Genomic DNA, 6000 nt, shown 5'->3' on the forward strand with positions numbered 1-6000 from the left:
ATCCCTTATGGGAAATATGCAAAAACATGCAAAACACAAGCCACGGAGACACCATCACATGTACGTAGGATAGAGCATCAGTATCAGATTAGTGGGGGTTGAAATGCAGTTCCCCCACTGATCAACTGTTTGTATCTGGACCATGCTGCGACCATTGTACTGAGCTGGAACAGCATGGCTGCGCACATCGAAGAGGGGTTATCCTGCAGTACCCTGGAATGGACGCTTGTTCTAGCTCTGTACATTTTTTACATCTGGAACTGCACACAGGTGAGAGGTTGGGGGGCTGCGTGTCTGACCCAATTTGATCTTGGTGATCTATCCTGAGGATGGACAACCTCTTTAAAGTCTTTGGGGGCAAACATTGCTTTGACATGCAACTAAAAATCCCACAGTGTTCTACATCACAACCTCTGACCTAAAACTAGTAGTAGCTAGTAGGATTTTATATGAAGAGTTGCGTACATGCTATATTTTAACCCCTTCCCAACCTGTGACACAGCGTATGCGTCATGAAAGTCAGTGACAATCCGACCTGTGACGCATATGCTGTGTCATGGGGGATCGCGTTCCTGTGGGTTGAGTGACCGGTGTCACTGAAAGGTCACCTGACCCGCAGGTACAGGGGGCTTTGTACTTCACCCCCAGGGGGGTGGCTTAGCCCCCCGTGGCTACGATCACTCTGATTGGCTGTTTCACGTTTAACAGCCAATCAATCAGAGCAATTGTAATATTTCACCAATGAACTTTAGTGAAATACAGTATTACAATCCAGCCACGGCCAATGCTGCAATAGCATCGGCCAAGGCTGGAGACCGAGATCCGCCCCCCCCCCCCACGACTGATGGGGCGATCGGCTGCCATCAGCATCTGCTCCCCCTCCCCTTCCCTCCGCTCCCCCCTGCCTTCGGATCCCCCTAGCCCCCCCGGTGACTCCCGATGTCCCTCCATCTTCCATCATGGGCGCCGCCATCTTCCAAAAGCTGGCAGATTCATTCATTCAGGTACATTTTGATCACTGTGATAGATTCTATCACAGTGATCAAAATAAAAGTAAATATACCCCCTGTTAATCACCCCCATAGGTAGGGACAAATAATAAAATAAAGAAGAAATTTTTTTTTTTCCCGTTGGGGTTAGGGTTAGAATTAGGGTTAGGGTTGAAATTGGGGTTAAGATTAGGGTTAGGGTGTGTTGGTATTATGGTTAGGGTTGGGATTAAGGTTAGGGGTGTGTTGGGGTTAGGGCTGAGTAAGAATTGTGGGGTTTCCACGATTGATTCCAGACAATTTTGCGTTCAAAATGTCAAATGGCGCTCCTTCCATTCCAAGCCCTGCCGTGCGCCCAAACAGTGGTTCACCCCCACATATGGGGTACCAGCGTACTCAGAACAAACTGGACAACAGCTTTTGGGGTTCAATTTCTCCTGTTACCCTTGTGAAAATAGATTTTTTTATTTTAACGGTTCAGCATTATAAACTTCTGTGAAGCACGTGGGGGTTCAAAGCGCTCATCACACATCTAGAGAAGTTCCTTGGGGGGGTCTAGTTTCTAAAATGGGGTCGCTTGTGGGGTGTTTCTACTGTTTAGGCACATCACAGGCTCTGCAAACGTAACATGACGCCCACAGACCATTCCATCAAGTCGGCATTTCAAAATGTCACTACTTCCCTTCTGAGCCCCGACGTGTGCCCAAACAGTGGTATCCCCCACATATGGGGTACCAGCGTACTCGGGACAAACTGGACAACAACGTTTAGGGTCCAATTTCTCCTGTTGCCCTTGTGAAAATAAAAATTGCAGGCTAAAAGTTAAAAAAAAAAAAAAAAAAAAAAATTTTTGAGGAAAAAAATGTTTTTCTTATTTTCACGGCTCTGCGTTATAAACTTCTGTGAAGCACTTGGGGGATCAGTGTGCTCACTACACATCTAAATAAGTTTCTTGGGGGGTCTAGTTTCCAAAATGGGTCAGTTGTGGGGGAGCTCCAATATTTAGGCACACAGGGGCTCTCCATACGCTACATGGTGTCCGCTAACAATTGGAGCTAATTTTCCATTCAAAAAGTCAAATGGCGCTCCTTCCCTTCCGAGCCCTGCCGTGCGCCCAAATAGTGGTCCCCTCCCACATATGGGGTTTCAGGACAAATTGGACAACAACTTTTGAGGTCCACTTTCTCCTTTTACCCTTGGGAAAATAAAAATTGTTGCTGAAAGATAATTTTTGCAACTAAAAAGTGAAATGCTAATTTTTTCCTTCCATGTTGCTTCTGCTGCTGTGAAGCACCTAAAGGGTTAATAAACTTCTTGAATGTGGTTTTGATCAGCTTGAGGGGTGCAGTTTTTAGAATGGTGTCACCTTTGGGTATTTTCAGCCATATAGACCCCTCAAACTGACTTCAAATGTGAGGTGGGGTTACACAGAGCTCATGAATATAGAGGACTATCTGCAAGCTGGTTTCATAGTCCTCTAGTGATAATCTCCTGCTGATAAAACTGTGATTAAAATCAAATCTACAGCAAGCAGCTCAGTAAGTGACACATCACTGGACTCAGTGTCTGTCTCTACATTTTGCGGCTCTCAGATTAGGTGTCAAAAATCTGGTGACAGATTCCCTTTAAATCTATATTTATAGTGCGTTCCAATTACTGTACAGGAATACTTAGAAATTAATTGCGGCAGCATTTTGAACCTACTGACGGTAGTAAAAAGAAACAAACAACTTTTATATAAGGAGATTGTCTATTAAACGTCCTCTGCTCTTAGGCTGTGTGCCCACGTTGTGTTTTTGTAAGCGTTTCCGCAGCGTTTGTGTCGGATCAGACGCTGCAGAAACGCTTAAAAAAAGCTTCCCATTAAATTTAATGCATTTTTGGCTTTTTGTGCCAATGCATGCGTTTTTAAACGCTTAGAAAACGCTTGGCGGCTAAAAACGCAGCATGTCCATTAATTTCCGCATAGCTGAGCATTTTTAGCCATTTCCAATGTTTCCAGAAACCGCGTTGAAAAAAACGCATCAAAATGCGCCGTTTTTGTGCAAAAATTGCGAAAAAAAACGAGCGGAAATAAAATGCGCGGAAATAAAACGCGCGGTTTCTGGGAAGGAGTCCAGTTTTCTAAGCGTTTAAAAACGCTAACGTGGGCACATAGCCTTAAAATAACAGGCGGTTTTGGATTGTCATTAGATTATACACATTAGGTTACGCTGATTAGCCAGCCCCATAAAGTGAGACTATTAGTAACCAGGGGAAGCATGTGAAATGGTTTTAGAGTTTTTCTTTTTTATTGCAGTGTTATATGACAGTTGCAGTGTGTGTAGACACTAGCGCACCTCCTCGTCCCGATGCACCGCTGCCGCCCAGACATTACAAGATTTTAGATTTTTTTTCTTCTTCTTCTGAATCTACGAGACGGTTTCACTTCTTTTCCTGTTAACCTTTAACATAACAGCAGCCGTTCCTGTTTTTACTTCTCGTTTATTTCTTACTCACTAATTCCACTGTACAGACATCAGCTCCTGGTTGCGTCCAAAACCAGAGAGGGGCTTTATACCTTTTATGTGGGGTTAAAGGAACACTATATTTAAAAATAAAAATAAAAAGTTAAATTTTATTTATTTATCCCCCTGAATGATTACTTTTTTGTTTATTTGCAAACAATGAAAAGTACACACATTGTGGCCAGTGCTTGGCATCAGTGACTGCAGCACTCGGGTGACGCCACTCCACTGAGTGTCTATGTGGCAAAAGCGCTGGTGGAGTCAATATACAAACCATCAGCACTACCAGACCTGGATCTGCTTCCAGATATGTGGGTATGAGCACATTTCCAAAACAACACATGCACGGATTGCCTAACAAACAGGTAACCCCTACGTGTGTTATAGCTGTCGACCAGCCGTGAGACATGCAGCCGCGAGGACTCGAACGTTATTATTCGAGCATGGCGAAGACACTTGATTAGCACATGAGCATGCTCAGATACCACCTTATCCCAGCACGTTCGCTCATCACTAGTTACGTCTTATATATGTATTCAGCCCCGGTCCTTCTATTAGGGCCTGGAGCCTCTGTAGGAGATAATGTGACTTTGGTAGATGTCATAAAGTGATAAATCCATGTACTATGAGTTCAGTAATAAAGTTTTTGTCTTATCACTTCTAATGTATGGATGTAGTGACGCCACCTATGTCACAAAACTAATTACTAATATCTAAAATGGACTCCACAGCTGTTGGCGAAATATCTGTCCTGTCTGAGGCGTCTATGAAATATGCAGAGAATAAGCCTTTGTTTGTTTTATTGCACAACTAATCTAAGTTCCTTGCACGTAGTATAAGGCTACATTCACACAATGAGCTTATAGTGAATTTTTGTTGTTGCACATTTTCTGCACCCAATTATGTAAATTAGGCTACTTCCATTTTTAGTGTTTTTTTTCTTACGTGCATGTTTCTCGTTTTAGTCTCATCTTGGTATGTCATGTTGTAAACAAGGCTGCTTTATTTTTGATACTTTCTGCTATTTGTCTTTGACAAAATGTTATTGGTGCAGTAATATGTGGATTATATGGGTTTTTTGGTACTTGTGCATTTTTTCACCTGCAGATTTTCCGCATCTAATGCAAGTCTATGGGAAAAATCTGTACGTGAACCTTGGCATACCCACAAGAGAAATTGACACATTGTGGATCTGGAGCGCGCACTACAGGTCTGTTTACACTGTGTAAATAAGAAGCACAGAGGGCAGGAGATTTCTATAAATCCCATCCACTTTGCGGAATCTGTAAGATGTTGTGCTTTCAATGCCGCAAAAATACTCAGCATCAAAAACGCACCAAAAACTTATCATGTGCACACAGCCTTAATACTCACCAGTCGCTGTCTTCAGCTGTTCCTGGTTGCTCCGGTCGTCTTCTGCAGACTGTGACCTGCTCGATGGCTCTGGTGTTTGAGTAGTGACTGCCGGCTCGCCCAGCAATGTAAGTCTATGAGACAGAACGGGGCTCCCATAGACTTACACTAAGAGCTGGCGATCCTTACCTCTGACTTCCGCTCAGTCAGACGTTGCGGTCACAAGATGGCACGGAACCAAAGCAGTGCTGGGAAGAGCTGAAGACAGCAGCTGGTAAATATAATACTGGGGGCTCAGATTAATGGCTCTACTCCAGCACTGAAATAATAATACGACGGAGTGGTGCTTTAAACATTTGATTAATGGGACCCATGTAAGGCTACTTTCACACTTCTGGCTTTCGGTATCCAGCGAAAAACCAGACTTCCGGATCCGGCGCCTGTTACGGCCAGATCCGGCTTTTTCCCCGTGCTATTTCATTGCCGCCGCATGGCGCCGGATGGCAATGCGGCGCATCCGGTTTTTGCCGGATCTGGTTAAAATAGCCGGTCCGGCGTCTTGAAAAAACGTTGCATGCAACGTTTTTTCCAAACGCCCGACCGGTTTTTCGCACTGCGCATGCCCGGAAGACCTTCTCTGCCAGGAATATATCCGGCAGAAAGAAGGATCCGGTGTCTGCGTTTGCGGCAGGATGCGGTAGTCCGGTTTTTCGCCACACCATGCCGGGACAAAAAGCCTGAAGTCTGAAAGTAGCCTTAGTCTCAAACATTGACTGCCTCCGTCAGTGGAAATGTGGCCATGTGTGTGGCTATCTCTATTTACGTACATGGAATTTCCAAGAAATTGGCAATTTTTCTCCCTCCTTCTGAGTCCGGTGTAATGTAAGTAACATGTTATATATAATTAAAAAAAAAGAGTAATGGCACCTCTGAGTGGTGACAGATGTATATTGGAGCTTAGCAGGAAGCCTCCTGCCTTCACTTCTGCATCAAAACTTAAGGAATCTTCTTAATGACCTACTTAGTCCTCAGCTTGTGAACCCAAGCGGTGTATTTATTAATATTTCACCCAAGTCCGGACTCCAGGATTTCGTCTACACCTATTCCGGTTGTGGGTGATGGGACAAAGATGAAGAGATACTCAGCGGATT

This window comes from Dendrobates tinctorius, unplaced genomic scaffold (genome assembly GCF_039654945.1).
Source record: "Dendrobates tinctorius isolate UK_male_01 unplaced genomic scaffold, ASM3965494v1 ptg000159l, whole genome shotgun sequence".
NCBI lineage: Eukaryota > Metazoa > Chordata > Amphibia > Anura > Dendrobatidae > Dendrobates > Dendrobates tinctorius.